The 21,966-nt window shown below is 38.6% G+C and overlaps 2 non-coding genes across 2 annotated transcripts; both read right to left on the bottom strand.

Annotated features, from left to right (window-relative positions):
* Positions 1–3,559: 3,559 nt before the first annotated feature.
* On the bottom strand, positions 3,560–3,663 carry LOC130950526 (small nucleolar RNA R71). The gene has a single exon (XR_009073620.1). It is a non-coding gene; the product is annotated as a small nucleolar RNA R71 (small nucleolar RNA).
* A 6,141-nt stretch (positions 3,664–9,804) lies between these two features.
* On the bottom strand, positions 9,805–9,912 carry LOC130948485 (small nucleolar RNA R71). Its single transcript, XR_009073073.1, has one exon. It is a non-coding gene; the product is annotated as a small nucleolar RNA R71 (small nucleolar RNA).
* Positions 9,913–21,966: the final 12,054 nt, after the last annotated feature.

The raw sequence follows: 21,966 nt of genomic DNA, 5'->3' as shown, positions 1-21,966 counted from the left end.
TGCAAAGTACTATTGTTCTTCTATTTAATTCATACTTATTCTTATTCTAAGATATTCATTCGCACACAAGAACATGATGAATGTGATGATTATGTGACACTCATCACCATTCTCACTTATGAACGCGTGATTGACAACCACTTCCGTTCTACATGGAAACAAGCTTGAATGTAAATCTCTTGGGTTTCTAATCAATGATTCACATCGACTTTCCTCTGACAATGGGGCATTTGAATCCGAGATTAGAATCTTTGTGGTATAAGCTAGAATCCATTGGCAGCATTCTTGAGATCCGGAAAGTCTAAACCTTGTTTGTGGTATTCCGAGTAGGATCTGGGAAGGGATGACTGTGACGAGCTTCAAACTCGCGACTATAGGGCATGGTGACAGACGCAAAAGGATAGTAAATCCTATTCCTACGCGATCAAGAACCAACAGCTGATTAGCCATACGATATCTATGCATGGTATTTTTTATCTGAGACGAGAAATCCGATAGTTGATTAGCCATACAGAAACTGTAGAGGACCATTTTCATTGAGAGGACGGGAAGTAGCCATTGACAACGGTGACACCCAGCATACAGCTTGCCATAGAAAGGAGTATGAAGGATTGGATTAAGGAAATAGAAAAGCAGAGATTCAAAAGGAACACCGCATCTCCATACGCTTATCTGAAATTCCCACCAATGAATTACATAAGTATCTCTTTCTTTATTTTATGCTTACTTATCTTTTAATTATCAAAACTCCATAACCATTTGAATCCGCCTGACTGAGATTTACAAGATGACCATAGCTTGCTTCAAGCTGACAATCTCCGTGGACCCTTACTCACGTAAGGTTTATTACTTGGACGACCTAGTGCACTTGCTGGTTAGTTGTGCGAAGTTGTGAAAAAGAGTTGAGATTACAATTGTGCGTACCAAGTTGTTGGCGCCATTGAGATCACAATTTCGTGCACTAAGTTTTTGGCACCGTTGCCGGGGATTGTTCGAGTTTGGACAACTGACGGTTCATCTTGTTGCTCAGATTAGGTAATTTTCTTCTTATTTTATTTTCAAAAAGTTTTAAAAAAATCTTTCAAAAAAATTTCTCTCTTCTTTTTTGTTTTTCCAAAATAATTTTTGAAAAATCCAAAAAAATTAATAAAAGCATAAAAACCAAAAATTTTGTGTTTCTTGTTTGAGTCTAGAGTCAAGTTTTGAGTTTGGTGTCAATTGCATGTTTTGATCTTGTGATTTTCTTGTTTTGTGTCTTTTCTTGCTTTTCATATGTATTTTTAGTTTGTTAGAGTCTAAACATTAAAAATTTTTAAGTTTGGTGTCTTGCATGTGTTTCTTTTCTTAAAAATTTTTCAAAAATAAGTTCTTGATGTTCATCATGATCTTCAAAGTGTTCTTGGTGTTCATCTTGACATTCATAGTGTTCTTGCATGCATCCTTTGTTTTAATCCAAAATTTTTATGTGTTGAGTCATTTTGTGGTTTTTCTCTTTCCTAATTAAATTAAAAAAATCAAAAAATATCTTTTCCTTGTTTCTCTCATAAATTTCAAAATCTTTGGGTTGAATTAGTAAATTTTTTTTAAAATAAGTTGTTTCTTGTTAGTCAAGTCAAGATTTCAATTTCAAAAATTTATCTTTTTAAAATCTTTTTCAAAATCAAATCTTTTTCATTTTTTTCTTTTATATGTTCGAATTTTTTTTTAAAATTGATTTTCAAAATCTTTTTCTCATCTTTATTTCATAATTTTCAAAATTATTACTAACATTTAAGGATTTGATTCAAAAATTTCAAGTTTGTTACTTTCTGGTTAAGAAAGGTTCAATCTTTAAATTCTAGAATCATATCTTTTTAGTTTCTTGTTAGCCAAGTCATCAACTTTAATTTTAAAAATCAAATCTTTTTAATTTCTGTTCTTACCCTGGGTCGAGCTGGCCGACCCGGGATGTTCTACAGGCAAAGCGACCGACCTCTTCAAGTCAGGACAACCTGACCTCTTCAGGTCAGGACAACCCGACCTCTTCTCAAAGAGCTCGGCCAAATCATAGGAAAGCCCAACAAAGGGCCCAAATAGAGGAACACGCCCCGAATCCAAGGGCAGCCCAAGCCCGTAGAGATAAAGGCGGTTCCCTTGAAGATACGAGGACCCCAGTCAAAGATAAGATAAAGATAAGATAAGATAACTAACTTATCTTATCTGCAAGGGTCACTCTACACCATTATAAATACACTGGAGCACCCAGGTATAACTCATACTCTGATTCTACTCAATACTTGCTTAATACCCTTGCTAACTTAAGCATTGGAGTCCCTTGCAGGTACCCCCACCCTCCGGGGACGAAGGATCAGCATCATCACCAAGTCCAACGAGTCGGACACAGCGACTCCGATCACCATCATCAAGATCGGACTCCGCAGCTCTGACCAGCACAGAAGATCTCATCCGAGATCGACCTCTAGTTTTAGGTAACCCTCGAAACAATTTCTTTTTCAATTCTTTTTCAAAATAAATTTCAATCATATCTTTTCAATCATATCTTTTCAAACATATCTTTTTCAAATCATATCTTTTTTAAAATCAATTTCAAAATCTTTTCTAACTTCTTATCTTTCCAAAATTGATTTTCAAATCTTTTTCAATTAACTACTTAACTTTTTGTTTGATTTTAAAATTCTTATCTTTTTCAAAACCACCTAACTACTTTTCTCTCTCTAATTTTCGAAAATCATTAACTTCTTCTTCAAAATTCTTTTTTAATTAACTAATTTGTTTTAAAATTTAATTTAATTTTATTTCTTCTCTTAATTTTCGAAATTCTCTCTCTCTCATCTCTTTCTATTTATCTATTTAGTCACTAACACTCTTCTCTTCTTCTTATAAATCGAACCCTCTCCCTTTCTCTGAGTTTGAATTTTTCTATTTCTTTCCTCATTCTTATTCTTCTTCTATTCTACTCACATAAAGGAATCTCTATACTGTGACATAGAGGATTCCTCTTCTTTCTCTGTTCTCTTCTTTTTCATATGAGCAGGATCAAGGATAAGAACATTTTTTTGAAGCTGACCCTGAACCTGAAAGGACTCTAAAGAGGAACCTAAGAGAAGCTAAAGCACAACACTTTGGAGAAGACCTGACAGAAATTTTTGAAAAAGAATGAGAAATGGCAGCCAAACCCAATAACAATACAAGGAAGATGCTTGGTGACTTCACTGCACCAAATTCCAACTTCCATGGAAGAAGCATCTCAATCCTTGCCATTGGAGCAAACAATTTTGAGCTAAAGCCTCAATTAGTTTCTCTGATGCAACATAATTGCAAGTTTTATTGACTTCCATCAGAAGATCCTTTTTAGTTCTTAACTGAATTCTTACAGATCTGTGATACTGTTATGACCAATGGAGTTGATCCCGAGGTCTATAAGCTTATGCTTTTCCCTTTTGCTGTAAGAGACAGAGCTAGAATATGGTTAGACTCTCAACCTAGTGACAGCCTGAACTTTTGGGATAAGCTGGTCACGGCTTTCTTAGCCAAATTCTTTCCTCCTCAAAAGCTGAAGAAGCTTAGAGTGGATGTTTAAACCTTCAGGCAGAAAGAAGGTGAATCCCTCTATGAAGCTTGGGAAAGATACAAGCAACTGACCAAAAAGTGTCCTTCTGACATGCTCTCAGAATGGACCATCCTGGATATATTCTATGATGGTCTGTCTGAATTGTCTAAGATGTCATTGGACCAATTTGTAGGTGGATCTATCCACCTGAAGAAAATGCCTACAGAAGCTCAGGAACTCATTGAAATGGTTGCAAATAACCAGTTCATGTACACCTCTGAAAGGAATCCTGTGAGTAATGGGACGCCTAAGAGGAAAGGAGTTCTTGAAATTGATGCTCTGAATGCCATATTGGCTCAGAACAAAATGTTGACTTAGCAAGTCAATATAATTTCTTAGAGTCTGAATGGATTGTAAAATGCATCCAACAGTACTAAAGAAGCATCTTTTGAAGAAGAAGCTTATGATCCTGAGAACCCTGCAATGGCAGAGGTGAATTACGTGGGTGAAGCTTATGGAAACACCTATAATCCCTCATGGAGAAATCATCCAAATTTCTCATGGAAGGATCAACAAAAGCCTCAATAAGGCTTTAATAATGGTGGAAGAAACAGGTTTAGCAATAGCAAACCTTTTCCATCATCCTCTCAGCAACAGACAGAAAATTCTGAGCAGAGCCCCTCTAGCTTAGCAAACATAGTCTCTGATCTATCTAAGGCCACTCTAAGTTTCATGAATGAAATAAGGTCCTCCATTAGAAATTTGGAGGCACAGGTGGGCCAGCTGAGTAAAAGAGTCACTGAAACTCCTCCTAGTACTCTCCCAAGCATTACAGAAGAGAATCCAAAAAGAGAGTGTAAGGCCATAACCTTACTTGGTGTGACCGAACCTAGAGAGAGGGAGGAGGACGTGAATCCCAGTGAGGAAGACCTCATGGGACGACCTCTGGACAAAAAGGAGTTCCCATTTGAGGAACCTAAAGAATCTAAGGCTCATCTAGAGACCATAGAGATTCCATTGAACCTACTTCTGCCATTCATGAGCTCTGATGACTATTCCTCTTCTGAAGAGGATGAAGATATTACTGAAGGGTAAGTTGCCCAGTATTTAGGAGCAATCATGAAGCTGAATGCCAAGCTATTTGGTAATGAGACTTGGGAGGATGAACCTCCATTGCTCATTAAGGAATTGAATACCTGGGTTTAGTAAAGATTACCTCAAAAGAAAGAGGATCCCGGAAGGTTCTTAATACCTTGTACCATAGGCACCAAGACCTTTGAGAAGGCTCTGTGTGACCTGGGGTCAGGCATAAACCTCATGCCACTCTCTGTCATGGAGAAACTAGGAATCTTTGAGGTTCAAGCTGCAAGAATCTCACTAGAGATGGCAGACAAATCAATAAAAAAGGCTTATGGACTAGTAGAGGATGTGCTAGTGAAGGTTGAAGGCCTTTACATCCCTACTGATTTCATAATCCTAGACACTGGGAAAAGATGAGGATGAATCCATCATCCTTGGCAGACTTTCTCTAGCCAAGCAAAAGCTGTGATTGATGTTGACAGAGGAGCGTTGGTCCTTCAATTGAATGAGGACTACCTTGTATTCAAGACTCAAGGTTCTCCTTCTGTACACATGAAGAGGAAGCACGAAAAGCTTCTCTTAATACAGAATCAAACAAATCCCCCACATTCAAACTCTAAGTTTGGTGTTGGGAGACCACAACCAAACTCTAAGTTTGGTGTTGAAAGGCCACAACCAAACTCTAAGTTTGGTGTTGAGAGGCCCCAAACATGCTCTGAATATCTGTGAGGCTCCATGAGAGCCCACTGTCAAGCTATTGACATTAAAGAAGCGCTTGTTGGGAGGCAACCTAATTTTTATTTATCTATGTTATTTTATGTTTTCTTTAGGATAATGATCATGTGGAGTCCCAAAAACAACTGTAAAATCAAAACAAATTCAAAAATAGCATTAAAAGTAGCACACTCTAGAGGAGGAACTTACTGGCGTTTAAACGCCAGTAAGAATAGCAGAATGGATGTTAAACGCCTATCTATAGTTAATATTCTTTTAACTTAGAATGTCTTCCTTCCGGTTTTTCGCTATCTGTAGTTAATATTCTTCCTCTCTCTTTCTTCTTTAGGATGGGTACCTAGAAAGGAAAGGGGAAGGCCACTGATAAAACACCGGTGAGGCAAGGCACTAAACGCCTCTTGGCTAAAGCACAAGCTTCTACAAGCGTTAAGCCACTGATGAGCGGATAATTTGTATACTTTTTGGCATTGTTTTTAGTATGTTTTTGATATGATATAGTTAGTTTTTAGTATATTTTTATTAGTTTTTAATTAAAATTCACTTTTCTGGACTTTACTATGAGTTTGTGTGTTTTTCTGTGATTTCAGGTATTTTCTGGCTGAAATTGAGGGACCTGAGCAAAAATCTGATCCTGAGACCAAAAAGGACTGCAGATGTTGTTGGATTCTGACCTCTCTGCATTCGAAGCGGATTTTCTGGAGCTACAGAAGCCCAATTGGCGCGCTCTCAACGGCGTTGGAAAGTAGACATCCTGGGCTTTCCAGCAATATATAATAGTCCATACTTTGCCCAAGATTTGATGGCCCAAACCGGCGTTCAAAGTCACCTCAAGGAATCCCAGCGTTAAACGCTGGAACTGGCACCCAAATGGGAGTTAAACGCCCAAACTGGCACCAAAGCTGGCGTTTAACTCCAAGAAGAGTCTCTACACGAAATTGCTTCATTGCTCAGCCCAAGCACACACCAAGTGGGCCCGAAAGAGGATTTTTATGTCATTTACTCATTTCTGTACACCCTAGGCTACTAGTTTCTTATAAGTAGGACCTTTTACTATTGTATAGAAATCTTTTTGATCATGTTTTGATGATTGAACCCTCATTGGGAGGCTGGCCATTCGGCCATGCCTAGACCTTATGCTTATGTATTTTCAACGGTGGAGTTTCTACACACCATAGATTAAGGTGTGGAGCTCTGCTGTACCTCGAGTATTAATGCAATTACTATTGTTCTTTCATTCAAATTCCGCTTGTTCTTTATCCAAGATATCACTTGTTCTTCAACATGATGAAGGTGATGATTGACGCCCATCACCATTCTCACTCATGAACAAAGTGACTGACAACCACTCTTGTTCTACAAGCATTTGAGGCTTGGTGAATATCTCTTGGATTCCTGATTGCACGATGCATGGTTGATCGCCTGACAACCGAGTGCTCGCCTGACAAACGAGCCAACCATTCCGTGAGATCAGAGTCTTCGTGGTATAGGCAAGAACTGATGGCAGCATTCAAGAGAATCCGGAAGGTCTAACCTTGTCTGTGGTATTCTGAGTAGGATTCAATGATTGAATGACTGTGACGTGCTTCAAACCTGTAACCTACTGGGCGTTAGTGACAGACGCAAAAGAGTTATTCTATTCCGGTAGGGGAGGGAACCACACCGGTGATTGGCAGCACTGTGACAGAGTGTGTGCATTAGCTTTCACTGCGAGGATGGGAGGTAGCTGCTGACAACAGTGAGACCCTATACGAGCTTGCCATGGAAAGGAGTAAGAAGGGTTGGATGAAGACAGTAGGAAAGCAGAGAGACGGAAGGGAAGGCATCTTCATGCGCTTATCTGAAGTTCCTACCAATGAATTACATAAGTATCACTATCTTTATCTTCTATGTTATTTTCGTTCATCATCATATACATTTGAGTTTGCCTGACTAAGATTTACAAGATGATCATAGCTTGCTTCAATACTAACAATCTCCGTGGGATCGACCCTTACTCACGTAAGGTTTATTACTTGGACGACCCAGTGCACTTGCTGGTTAGTTGTGCGAAGTTGTGTAATGCCATGGTATTGAACCACCAAGTTCTTGGAGTTCATGACCAGGGATTATGAGAGTTGTGAAAAAGTATAGTTCACAATTTCGCGCACCAAGTTTTTGGCGCCGTTGCCGGGGAATGTTCTAGTTTTGAGCAAGCCTTTGGTAACATCAGTGCCAAGATCCGGCAACAACATCAAATTTTTGGTGTTATTGCCCGGGATTGTTCAGGCTGGACAACTGACGGTTCATCTTGTTGCTTAGATTAGGTATTTTTTTCGAAATTCTTGAAGATGAATTCTAGAGTTTCATGATGATTTGTTGAAATCTGGCTGGCTGAGAAGCCATGTCTAATCTGATTGGACCGAGGTTTCAACTTATCACCACAAGAGCTTGTTGATTTCGTATCAATCTTGCTTTTGGAGCAGTGATTTGCTAAGGCTTGGCTGACCTTTGGTCATGTCTAGTGTTTTGGACCGAAGCTTTCTTTGGAAGCTTGGCTGGCTGTGAAGCCATGTCTAATTCCTGGACCGGAGTCTTAGACTAGCATTGCACTGATTCCTGGAATTCTCATTAAGAATTTTGATACCTTCTTTTTCCACTTAATTTTCGAAAAACACAAAAAAATTAAAAAAAAATTAAAAAAATCATAAAATTCAAAAATATTTCTTGTTTGAGTCTAGTGTCTCATCCTAAGTTTGGTGTCAATTGCATGCATTCATATGTCTTAGTGATCTTCAAGATGTTCTTGATGATTCACTTGCTCTGATCTTTGAATTCTATTGACTTGAGTATTTTGTGTGTCTCATATGCATTTTCAGTTCATTAGTGTCAGTAGTATACAAACTGCTAAGTTTGGTGTCTTGCATGCATTGTTATTTGATTCTTGTTGCATTTTAATTATTAAAAATCCAAAAATATTTTTAATTTGTGTCTTTTCAAGTCAATGATACAAGGGATTGAAGATTCAGAACACACTGCAGAGGAATTATACAGAAAAAGCTGAGCATTCAAAAATGCCCAGTGAAGAAGGCAGACTGGCGTTTAAACGCCAGCCAGGGCACCTGGTTGGGCGTTTAACGCCCAAAGAGGTAGCATTTTGGGCGTTAAACGCCAGAATGTATACCATTCTGGGCGTTTAACGCCAGGATGGTGCTAGGGGGAAGATTTTGTTTTCAAAATCAATTTTTTTCAAGTTTTCAAAGTTTTTCAAAATCAAATCTTTTTCAAATCATATCTTTTCAATCAAATGTTTTCAAAATCAATTTCTTTCCTTTTTCAAAGATACTTACTAACAATTAATGATTTGATTGAACATTTTTTGCCTTTTCTGTTGAGGAAGGTTTTATGTTTGAATCATATCTTTTCTTGATAGGCAAGTCATTAATTTTTAAAATCATATCTTTTCAAATTGTTTTCAAATCATATCTTTTAAAATTGTTTTCAAATCATATCTTCTCAATCACATCTTTTTAAAACCATAACTTTTCAATTAAATCTTTTTAACCTCATCTTTTTCAAAATAGTTTTCAATCAAATCTTTTTAATTTCTAATTTCAAAATCTTTTTCAAAAATCACTTGATTTCTTTTTCACTTTTAATTTTCGAAAATTATCAATCAAATTTTCAAAATGTTTTCAAAATCTTTTAATTGAATTTTCGAAAATCCTCTTCCCTCCTTCTCACATCCTTCTATTTATGGAGTACCACTCCTTCTAAATGCACAATTCGAACCTTATCTAATTAAAGTTCGAATTCTTCTTCTCCTTCTTCTTTCTATTTCTCTTTTCCTCTGACATTTCAAGGAATCTCTATACTGTGACATAGAGGATTCCACATTTTCTTTTTCTCTTCTCTTTCATATGAGCAGGAGCAGAGACAAAAGCATTCTTGTTGAAGCTGATCCTGAACCCGAAAGGACCTTGAAGAGAAAGCTAAGAGAAGCCAAAGCACAACTCTCTTTAGAGGACCTGATCGAATTCTTCAAAGAAGAAGAACCCATGGCAGCCGAAAACAACAACAATGCCAACAATGCAAGGAAGGTGCTGGGTGACTTCACTGCACCTACTCCCGACTTCTATGGGAGAAGCATCTCTATCCCTGCCATTGGAGCAAACAACTTTGAGCTTAAGCCTCAATTAGTTTCTCTAATGCAACAGAATTGCAAGTTCCATGGACTTCCAATGGAAGATCCTCATCAGTTTTTAGCAGAATTCTTGCAAATCTGTGACACAGTCAAGACTAATGGGGTTAACCCTGAGGTCTATAGACTGATGCTATTCCCTTTTGCTGTAAGAGACAGAGCTAGAATATGGTTGGATTCTCAACCTAAAGAAAGCCTGGACTCTTGGGAAAAGCTAGTCAATGCCTTCTTGGCAAAGTTCTTTCCACCACAAAGATGGAGTAAGCTTAGAGTGGAAGTCCAAACCTTCAGACAGAAGGATGGAGAATCCCTCTATGAAGCTTGGGAAAGATACAAACAATTAATCAGAAAATGTCCTTCAGACATGCTTTTTGAATGGAGCATCATAGGTATTTTCTATGATGGTCTCTCTGAACTATCCAAGATGTCTTTGGATAGCTCTGCTGGAGGATCTCTTCATCTGAAGAAGACGCCTGCAGAAGCTCAAGAATTGATTGAAATGGTTGCAAATAACCAATTCATGTACACTTCTGAAAGGAATCCTGTGAACAATGGGACTAGTCAGAAGAAAGGAGTTCTTGAGATTGACACTCTGAATGCCATATTGGCTCAGAACAAGATATTGACTCAACAAGTCAATTTGATTTCTCAAAGTCTGTCTGGAATGCAAAATGCACCAAACAGTACTAAGGATGCTTCATCTGAGGAAGAAGCTTATGATCCTGAGAACCCTTCAATGGAAGAGGTGAATTACCTAGGAGAACCCTATGGAAACACCTGTAATTCTTCATGGAGAAATCACCCAAATTTCTCATGGAAGAATCAAGAGAGACCTCAACAAGGTTTCAATAACAATAATGGTGGAAGAAACAGGTTTAGCAATGGCAAGCCTTTTCCATCATCTTCTCAGCAACAGACAGAGAGTTCTAAGCAGAATACTTCTGACTTAGCAACAATGGTCTCTGATCTAATAAAGACCACTCAAAGTTTCATGAATGAAACAAGGTCCTCCATCAGAAATTTGGAAGGACAAGTGGGTCAGCTGAGCAAGAAAGTTACTGAACTCCCTCCTAGTACTCTCCCAAGTAATACAGAAGAAAATCCAAAAGGAGAGTGCAAGGCCATCAACATGGCCGAATATGGAGAGGAAAGAGAGGAAGAAGACGCCACTGAGAAAGACCTCAGTGGGCGTGCACCACTCTCCTCTGAGTTCCTCAATGAGGAACCTTGGGAATCTGAGGCTCAAAATGAGACCATAGAGATTCCATTGGACTTACTTCTGCCATTCATGAGCTCTGATGAGTATTCTTCCTCTGAAGAGGATGAGTATGTTACTGAAGAGCAAGTTGCTAAATACCTTGGAGCAATCATGAAACTAAATGACAAGTTATTTGGAAATGAGACTTGGGAGGATGAACCTCCCTTGCTCACCAAAGAACTGGATGACTTGTCTAGGCAGAAACTGCCTCAAAAGAGGCAGGATCCTGGGAAGTTTTCTATACCTTGTACCATAGGCACCATGACCTTCAAGAAGGCCTTGTGTGACTTAGGGTCAAGTGTAAACCTCATGCCCCTCTCTGTAATGGAGAAATTAGGGATCTTTGAGGTGCAAGCTGCAAGAATCTCATTAGAGATGGCAGACAACTCAAGAAAACAAGCCCATGGACTTGTAGAGGATGTTCTGGTTAAAGTTGAAGACCAGTACATTCCTACTGATTTCATAGTCCTAGAGACTGGGAAGTGCATGGATGAATCCATCATCCTTGGCAGACCTTTCCTAGCCACAGCAAAGGCTGTGATTGATGTTGACAAAGGAGAGTTAATCATTCAAGTGAATGAAAAATCCTTGGTGTTTGAGGCCCAAGGATATCCCTCTGTCATCATGGAGAGGAAGCATGAAGAGCTTCTCTCAAAACAGAGCCAAACAGAGCCCCCACAGTCAAACTCTAAGTTTGGTGTTGGGAGGCTACAACCAAACTCTAAGTTTGGTGTTGAAACCCCACATTCAAACTCTAAGTTTGGTGTTGGGAGGTTCCAACACGGTTCTGAGCATTTCTGAGGCTCCATGAGAGCCCTCTGTCAAGCTAATGACATTAAAGAAGCGCTTGTTGGGAGGCAACCCAATGTTTTATAATTAATTATTTTCTTTTGTTATTTTATCTCTTTTGTAGGTTGATGATCATAAAAAGTCACAAAAACAATGAAAAAAGCAAAAACAGAATGAAAAACAGGAAGAAAAACAGCACACCCTGGAGGAGAAGAAGCTGGCGTTCAAACGCCAGTAATGCTAGCTGTTGGGCGTTTAACGCCCAGTCTGGCACCATTCTGGGCGTTTAACGCCAGAAAGGGGCACCAGACTGGCGTTAAACGCCAGTAAAGGGCAAGAACCTGGCGTTAAACGCCAGGAATGGGCACCAGCCCGGCGTTTAACGCCAGAAATGGCTCAAAACATGATTTTGAGCAACATTTGGTGCAGGGATGACTTTTCCTTGACACTACAGGATCTGTGGACCCCACAGGACCCTACCATCACTCTCTCTCTTCTTCCCCCATTCACCAATCACCTCAACACCTCTTCCCCAAAAACCCCTCACCTATCAACTCCCATCTTTCTCTTCACCACTCACATCCATCCTTCATAAAACCCCACCAACCTCACCCTTCAAATTCAAACCACTTTCCCTCCCAAACCCACCCATAATGGCCGAACCTTTACCCCCTCTCTTCTTTCTTCTTTTGCTCGAGGACGAGCAAACATTTTAAGTTTGGTGTGGTAAAAGCGTTGCTTTTTGTTTTTCCATAACCATTTATGGCATCCAAGGCCGGAGAAACCTCTAAAAAGAGGAAAGGGAAGGCAAAAGCTTCCACCTCCGAGTCATGGGAGATGGATAGATTCCTCTCAAGGGTGCATCAAGACCACTTCTATGAAGTTGTGGCCTTGAAGAAGGTGATCTCCGAGGTCCCCTTTTCACTCAAAAAGGGTGAATATCCGGAGATCCGCCATGAGATCCGAAGAAGAGGTTGGGAAGTACTTACCAACCCCATTCAACAAGTCGGAATCTTGATGGTTCAAGAGTTCTATGCCAATGCATGGATCACAAAGAACCATGACCAAAGTGTGAACCCGAATCCAAAGAATTATCTCACTATGGTTCGGGAGAAATACTTGGATTTTAGTCCGGAGAGTGTGAGGGTGGCGTTCAACTTGCCTATGATGCAAGGAGATGAGCATCCTTACACTAGAAGGGTCAACTTTGATCAAAGGTTGGACCAAGTCCTCACAATCATATGTGAAGAGGGCGCACAATGGAAGCAAGATTCAAGAGGAAAGCCGGTCCAATTGAGAAGGCATGACCTCAAGCCCGTGGCTAGAGGATGGTTAGAGTTCATACAACGCTCAATCATCCCCACTAGCAACCGGTCCGAAGTTACCATAGACCGGGCCATCATGATCCATAGTATCATGATTGGAGAAGAAATAGAGGTTCATGAGGTTATAGCCCAAGAACTCTATAAGGTGGCGGACAAGACCTCCACCTTGGCAAGGTTAGCCTTTCCTCATCTCATTTGTCACCTCTGTTATTCAGTTGGAGTTGACATAGAGGGAGACATTCCCATTGATGAGGACAAGCCCATCACCAAGAAAAGGATGGAGTACACAAGAGATCTCACTCATCATGAGATCCCTGAGATTCCTCAAGGGATGAATTTTCCTCCACAAAACTATTGGGAGCAACTAAACACCTCCCTAGGAGAACTAAGTTCCAACATGGGACAACTAAGGGTGGAGCATCAAGAACACTCCATCATCCTTCATGAAATTAGAGAAGATCAAAGAATCATGAGGGAGGAGCAACAAAGACAAGGAAGAGACATTGAGGAGCTCAAGCACTCCATAGGATCTTCAAGAGCAAGAAAGAGCCGCCATCACTAAGGTGGACCCGTTCTTTGATTTCCTTGTTATTGTTCTTCTGCTTTTCGAATTTTAATGCTTATGTTTATCCATGTTTGTGTCTTATGATCATTAGTGTCTTAGTGTCTATGCCTTAAAGTTATGAATGTCCTATGAATCCATCACCTTTCTTCAATAAAAACGTGCCTAATTGATAAAAGAAAGAATTGCATGAATTTTGAATTTTATAATAGTTTAATTATTTTGATGTGGTGGCAATATTTTTGTTCTCTGAATGTATGCTTAAACAGTGCATATGTCTTTTGAATTTGTGGTTCATGAATGTTGGCTCTTGAAAGAATGATGAAAAAGGAGACATGTTACTGAGGATCTGAAAAATCAATAAAATGATTCTTGAAGCAAGAAAAAGCATTTCAAAAAAAAAAAAAAAAAAAAAAAAAAAACGAAAAAAAAAAGAGAAAGGAATAAGAGTTGTGATCCAAGGCAATAAGAGTGTGCTTAAGAACCCTGGACACCTCTAATTGGGGACTTTAGCAAAGCTGAGTCACAATCTGAAAAAGGTTCACCCAATTATGTGTCTGTGGCATGTATGTATCCGGTGGTAATACTGGAAGACAGAGTGCTTTGGGCCACAGCCAAGACTCAATAAATAGCTATGTTCAAGAATCATCATACTTTACTAAGAGAATCATTAACACTATCTGGATTCTAAGTTCCTAAAGAAGCCAACCATTCTGGATTTCAAAGGATAGAGTGAGATGCCAAAACTATTCGGAGGCAAAAAGTTAAAAGCCCCGCTCATCTGATTAATACTGATCTTCACAGATGTTTTTGGAATTCATTGCATATTCTCTTCTTTTTATCTTATTTGATTTTCAGTTGCTTGAGGACAAGCAACAATTTAAGTTTGGTGTTGTGATGAGCGGATAATTTGTATACTTTTTGGCATTGTTTTTAGTATGTTTTGATATGATATAGTTAGTTTTTAGTATATTTTTATTAGTTTTTAATTAAAATTCACTTTTCTGGACTTTACTATGAGTTTGTGTGTTTTTCTGTGATTTCAGGTATTTTCTGGCTGAAATTGAGGGACCTGAGCAAAAATCTGATCCTGAGACCAAAAAGGACTGCAGATGCTGTTGGATTCTGACCTCCCTGCATTCGAAGCGGATTTTCTGGAGCTACAGAAGCCCAATTGGCGCGCTCTCAACGGCGTTGGAAAGTAGACATCCTGGGCTTTCCAGCAATATATAATAGTCCATACTTTGCCCAAGATTTGATGGCCCAAACCGGCGTTCAAAGTCACCTCAAGGAATCCCAGCGTTAAACGCTGGAACTGGCACCCAAATGGGAGTTAAACGCCCAAACTGGCACCAAAGCTGGCGTTTAACTCCAAGAAGAGTCTCTACATGAAATTGCTTCATTGCTCAGCCCAAGCACACACCAAGTGGGCCCGAAAGAGGATTTTTATGTCATTTACTCATTTCTGTACACCCTAGGCTACTAGTTTCTTATAAGTAGGACCTTTTACTATTGTATAGAAATCTTTTTGATCATGTTTTGATGATTGAACCCTCATTGGGAGGCTGGCCATTCGGCCATGCCTAGACCTTATGCTTATGTATTTTCAACGGTGGAGTTTCTACACACCATAGATTAAGGTGTGGAGCTCTGCTGTACCTCGAGTATTAATGCAATTACTATTGTTCTTTCATTCAAATTCCGCTTGTTCTTTATCCAAGATATCACTTGTTCTTCAACATGATGAAGGTGATGATTGACGCCCATCACCATTCTCACTCATGAACAAAGTGACTGACAACCACTCTTGTTCTACAAGCATTTGAGGCTTGGTGAATATCTCTTGGATTCCTGATTGCACGATGCATGGTTGATCGCCTGACAACCGAGTGCTCGCCTGACAAACGAGCCAACCATTCCGTGAGATCAGAGTCTTCGTGGTATAGGCAAGAACTGATGGCAGCATTCAAGAGAATCCGGAAGGTCTAACCTTGTCTGTGGTATTCTGAGTAGGATTCAATGATTGAATGACTGTGACGTGCTTCAAACCTGTAACCTACTGGGCGTTAGTGACAGATGCAAAAGAGTTATTCTATTCCGGTAGGGGAGGGAACCACACCGGTGATTGGCAGCACTGTGACAGAGTGTGTGCATTAGCTTTCACTGCGAGGATGGGAGGTAGCTGCTGACAACAGTGAGACCCTATACGAGCTTGCCATGGAAAGGAGTAAGAAGGGTTGGATGAAGACAGTAGGAAAGCAGAGAGACGGAAGGGAAGGCATCTTCATGCGCTTATCTGAAGTTTCTACCAATGAATTACATAAGTATCACTATCTTTATCTTCTATGTTATTTTCGTTCATCATCATATACATTTGAGTTTGCCTGACTAAGATTTACAAGATGATCATAGCTTGCTTCAATACTAACAATCTCCGTGGGATCGACCCTTACTCACGTAAGGTTTATTACTTGGACGACCCAGTGCACTTGCTGGTTAGTTGTGCGAAGTTGTGTAATGCCATGGTATTGGGCTACCACGTTTTTGGAGCCATTACCAGGGATTATGAGAGTTGTGAAAAAGTATAGTTCACAATTTCGCGCACCAGCCACCCACAAAGCGGATAAAGAGAATCATCAAGGTTAATGATGCAGAGAAAGCTTTTCCTGCTAGGGACTCTGCACGGTTCACTAACCGTTACTATGAGCAGATGTTCCCCATCCTGGCTGATAGGAACTACAATAATGAGCGCCTACTCATTCTTCCAACACACTTTGCTGAGTTTGTGGAGTCCCGCATCGAGAGGAGACAGTGGGGATTCTTGAGAAGGCAGCCGCGACAGGTCAATCTATTGTGGGTAGTTGAATTCTACTCCAACTTCCACTTGCCAACTCTGCAGTCTGTCTATGTTCGTCAAAAGCAAGTCCCTGTCTCTGAGGGGGCCATTCAGAGAGTGTTGGATTTGCCACCTGGACCAGAGAGGTTGGACGCCTATCAAGAGGCCTCTCTTAAGCGCCAAACATACCAGTTTGACTGGGATAGCGTCCTTGGAGTTATAGCATAACTGGGCAACAGTTGGATCTATAGGCAGCATCGGACTCGACCTAAGAGCATTGCGGCTCCAGCACTTACCTTGGAGGCTCGCGTGTGGGCACAGATTATGTCCCACTATGTCTTTTCAAGCACTCACGAGTCCATCTTTACTGTAGACATGGCTGTTCTCATCTGGTGCATTCTCACCGAGCAGCCTCTCAACTTACCAAGACACATCCGGCAGGCCATGGGGCACATACAGATTGCGGGTAACCTACCCTTTCCCGCACTAGTTTCGGATCTTGTCTCTGCAGCTAGAGTTCCCTCTAGGGATGGGGACACCAAAGCCATGATTCCAGTGGCTGATCAGTATGTCCTGAATGGGAAGTATATCAGACCCCCAATACCCTCTGCTAGCCGACTTTCGGGCCCATCTATAGACACTCCTCCTACTTCTGCCCCGCAATCACCCACACCCCCTCTACCGTCCACTACTCAGATGTTCTTTCAGATCCTTCAGAGGTTAGACTGGCAAGACCGGCAGATGGAGCGACTGGAGCGCCGCAACAAGTGCCGATACACCTATCTGAAGGAGCTCATTGCTAGTACCCACCCACCTCCAGAAGCAAAGGATACACCGGACTCCACTTCACCTACCAGCACTAGGAGCCATGACGAGCCCGTCAGTGGCGGTGATGCTACCAGCCCCACCTTGTTTCTTACTGATAGCACGGAGGACCGTGCCAATCCTTAAGTGTGGGGAGGTTAGTACCTGACTTCCGGTGGTAATTTCTCTCTCTTAACACCAACATGTTATTTTTTTTCTTCTGTTAGATAGGATAGATTGCATGATAATAATTACTTGCATGTATGCTCTGCTTGGTTGAAGTAATGAGTTTCTTTTCAAGACACTATTCTATAGTATTTCACTAATTTAAATTGAAAATTTGTGTTAAACTTGTTTGAAGATTGTAATTTGGAACAGGGTTGATAGCTAAGAACATACAACCTGTGAGATTTTGAGCTTGATTATATGGTTACACTATTTAACCATGATTTTTATTCCTGCGTGTTTCCTTCTCTATGATTTCAATCTATGTTTTGTTCCATTCTATATGTCCATTATTTAGTGTATATTCATGCATGCATATGACTGAGGCCCTCATTTGTTATTAGCTCACTTACCCTAAATAGCCTACCATTTCATCTATCTTTGTTTGCCACTTTGAGCCTTTTAATCCCCATTTGTTCCTTAGGTTACCACATCACTAGCCTTAAGCAGAAAAATAAGTAATTACTCCAATTGAATCTTTGGCTAGCTTAAGATAGAGAGTGTGTATCAAGTAAGTATAGAAAAATATGGGAACTTGGGATGATGAGAGTGTGTATTGTTCTATTAACAAATATTGAGAATTTAGGTGCTACTCATGTGAATTATGAAAACCATATGCATTGATTTACTATGCATAAAAAAAAGATGGGGAATAAAAGCACCCCAAAATTCGAAGTCAATAAAAAAAAGATCAATGCATATGAGATGAAATAAAAGAGCATTTAAATATATGAGTATGTGAAATATACAAAAGTGAGATTTTAGGTAGCTAGGCATGAATTTAGAATTATGTAGAGTGTATGTATGTGTTAGGTGAAAACTTATGTTAGTCAAAGATTCAATTTATAGCTCACTTGGCCATACATATATCCTCACCCTTACCTTAGCCCCATTACAACCTTGGAAAGACCTCATGATGTTTGCATAAGTACACTAGATATTTGTTGATTGGTTAGATGAAGAGCAAAATTTTAGAAAGCATGACTAGAGGAGACTAGAGTGGATTAACCCTAAACACCTGAGTGATTAGATTGCATATACTTTTCTAGTGAAGGTTCAATGCTTGATTCTATGTTCCCGGCTTTCATGAGCTATCTTCTTACAAGTTTACTTGCTTCTTATTGTGTGATTTGAATTAGTGGAATCTGATTTATGTTTGTCTTGGAGAACTTGCTTATTTTTAACCAAGTAGGCAGAAACATCTTAGCATGTAGTTGCATTCATTTACATAGGTTGCATTGCATGAGTCCTACTTTCCCCCATTCATTCTTTTGATCTCCTTGAGCTTAGCATGAGGACATGCTAATGTTTAAGTGTAAGGAGATTGATAAACCACTATTTTGTGATTTATCTTGTGCTAAATTGAGTGGTATTTATCAATCCTCTGCATATTTATTCATACGAATTGCGTGGTTTTACAAATCCTTCCCAGTATTGTTCTATGATTGAAAACTTGCTTCCCAAGCCCTTAAATTGTGTATTTTTAATTCCTCTTTTTACCATTCAATGCCGTGATCCGTGTGTTAAGTGTTTTCAGGCTTTATAGGACAGGAATGGCCTAAAGGATGGAAAGGAAGCTTGCAAAAATGGAAGAAACACAAGAAAATAAAGGAGCTGACCAGCGAGGACCGGCGCGCACACGTACCTGACGCGTACACGCAAATTGGTGCCTTCCTTATGGACGTGGACGCGCACCTGCCACGGACGCGCAACTTGCGCAGAGGACCATCAACGCGCATGCGTCCTTGGCGCGTACGCGTGACATGCGCCACATGTAGAAAACGCAGAAAATGCTGGGGGCGATTTTAGGCTGAGTTCGGACCCAATTTTCGGCCCAAAAACACAGACTAGAGCCAGGGGACAGCAGAGACTCGACACACATTCCCACATTCACTCATTCAAGAGTCTTTAGTTTTAGTTTTGGATCTTAGAGAGAAAATTCACTACTTCCTCTAGGGTTCTTTGCATTCTTAGATCTTTCCAGTTTTATGCTATTGAGTTGGATATTACAAAGAGTTACTACCTCCGTGAAGTCTTTATTCTAGTTTGTTTCCTATTCCTCTACTCCTTTTTATTTTCTATTTATCCTGTTCAGATTTGTAATTGGATATTTTCTATTTTGGAATTCATTAATACATGGATATTTTTCTATTTAATTTCATTATTTCTTGATTATTTTCAATTGAGTTTAATTACCATGTCTTCTTTCTACCCCTTGAATATGTATGTGAAATTGGCACCCATGTCAATGGAGTAGACTCCCAACTTGACGTGGGAGTTGATTGATAGGAGACCCTTGAGTTGGAACACTCAAGAGTTAATTGGTAATCGGAAGTTGTTGGCTGGCTCTCTAGTCACTAACGCTAATCCTTCCTAAGGGAGAGGATTAGAACTTATGAATAAGAATTAGCTCAATTACTTGACTTTCCTTCGTTCGTTGAGGATTAACTAAGTAAACATAACAACCTTTTACCATTTCTCTTGGGAATTTCCAACAAGGATAGAACTTCCTATTAATTTTCTCCCGGTCAAGGCTTTTATTTTAATTCCATAAAATCCCTCTTTAATTTCTACCGCTTTAACTTATAATTATTAATTGCCCATTCCCCAAACTCCAAATTTCTGAGAAAATCTCTAATCAATAATTCGCATTCTCTTAGCAACTCGTTGAGAGACGACCTGGAATTTCTACTCTCAGTAATTATTTCTAAATTTTGTGACAACCTTTTCTAAATTGATACGCAAAATTTTTGTTGGTTAAAAACTATACTTGCAACGTTAGTTCATTATAAATTCTTAATTGATTATTTTCCGTACGTCACACTTCAACATCAAAACAAATCGGTCGCTGCCTCAAAAAAGTCTAGACCTCACGTTCAAATCTAAATCATCGTTTCAAGTAATTCACAAAACACAAGTCATACAAATTAAAGACCTAATAATAATAAAGAAATTAAGGCTGCGTAGTGTAGCATCAATTTGTCTGATTTCCATTCTACTATATATTTTATCATAAGGTTCATGGATATCCAACAAATCATGAATTAAAGCTATGTTATCTTAATTAAATAATCATGTTCAAGCTAAGCATAAATACCCTCTCTCTTTTTTTACGACTATCACATGATTTTCTTTCGGCCTATTGATGCATCGATATCCAAACCAACCATGTGTTTTAATTTCATGCTCTCAATGCCCTGCTTTGAGATAAGAGGAATATTTCCTCTTCACATGATAGTCATATATCTATAATCTAGTATTTAACAAAGTAAAATAAAGGAAAGCATATTCTTAGGAAATGATTATAGCTTCATTACCAATTAATTTATTACAATGTAAAGCCAAAGATTAAGGAAGAAAAATTGATTAACAGCATAGACGTTGGCCAACTTGCCATTGGGTGCTGATCGATCAAGAATTAGAGCATCATTTCTTTAACACCACTCTAACTTTTACGTAAAAGTTTCAATGTTCCAACGCACAAGTTAACACATATTTTTGGTGTTACACATAAGAATTAATTAATTTAATTATAGAAAAAAACATTTTGGCGTAAAAGGGGAACTAAATATTGGAATAATAGATTGGATTCTTTTGTGTCCAGTATAGTTGATAGAATCGAACTGGTAATCAAACCGATTAAGTTATTGAGTTATTGGATTATCGATTCAATTAATGGATCACAGATTGAACCAATTATTGAACCAACTATAATTAACTAATTATATAAAATTTTATTATTATTTACATAATAAATGTTTTAATTTTATTTTTATACTATAAAAACTATTATTTTTATATTTTAATAATTCATTAATTAACTTATATCTATTATATTATTATTTATTATAAGTATTTATTAAACAATATATATTGTGAAGAGTAAAGATTTTTTTATTTTATTAATTTATAAATATTTAATAAAAATATATATTTATATTAATATTTAGACATAATTTAAAATATAATAAATTTAAAAATGAGTGATAAAATTAAATTGTATTGATATAATTTATTAAATGAAAGTCTTATATATTATCACTATATATATAGTAATTATCACATATATATAGTAATTATCACATAATATGTTGAAGTCATAGTTAATTTGGTGGCAAGGCTTGTGTGTTGCAAGTGGGAGGTCAATAAGTGGTTATAATCATTTATCTACTACTATGTTTATGATGAGTTACAATCACTACAAGAAATATAGTAAAAGTCGATGGCCAAATCGATGGTTAGGCCGTCGATAATATTAAAAATCGATAGCAAAATAGACGGCAGAGGTGGTCGTTATTAAATTTGTCGATTTTTAAAATTCTAATAAAATCGACGGCTTGCTTAGCCGTCAATAATAATTCATTAAAATTGACAATATTCTCGTCTATAATATGAGTTTGAGAATTTTACCTGCTTAATAAAATCGATAATTTTTCTATCGATATTATTATACAAAATCGACACAATTTTCGTCGATATTTGATTCAATAAAATCGACAAAAGAGCCGTCGATATTATTATACAAAATTGATACTGTTTCCGTCAATATTTGATTCAATAAAATCGGCAAAAAAGCTGTCGATTTAATTATTAAAATACCGACAAATTCATTGTCTATATTTTGT

This window comes from Arachis stenosperma, chromosome 1 (assembly GCF_014773155.1).
Source record: "Arachis stenosperma cultivar V10309 chromosome 1, arast.V10309.gnm1.PFL2, whole genome shotgun sequence".
Classification (NCBI taxonomy): Eukaryota; Viridiplantae; Streptophyta; class Magnoliopsida; order Fabales; family Fabaceae; genus Arachis; species Arachis stenosperma.
The sequence above is the reverse complement of the archived record's forward strand: the minus strand, read 5'-3'. Positions and strand labels throughout refer to the sequence as shown.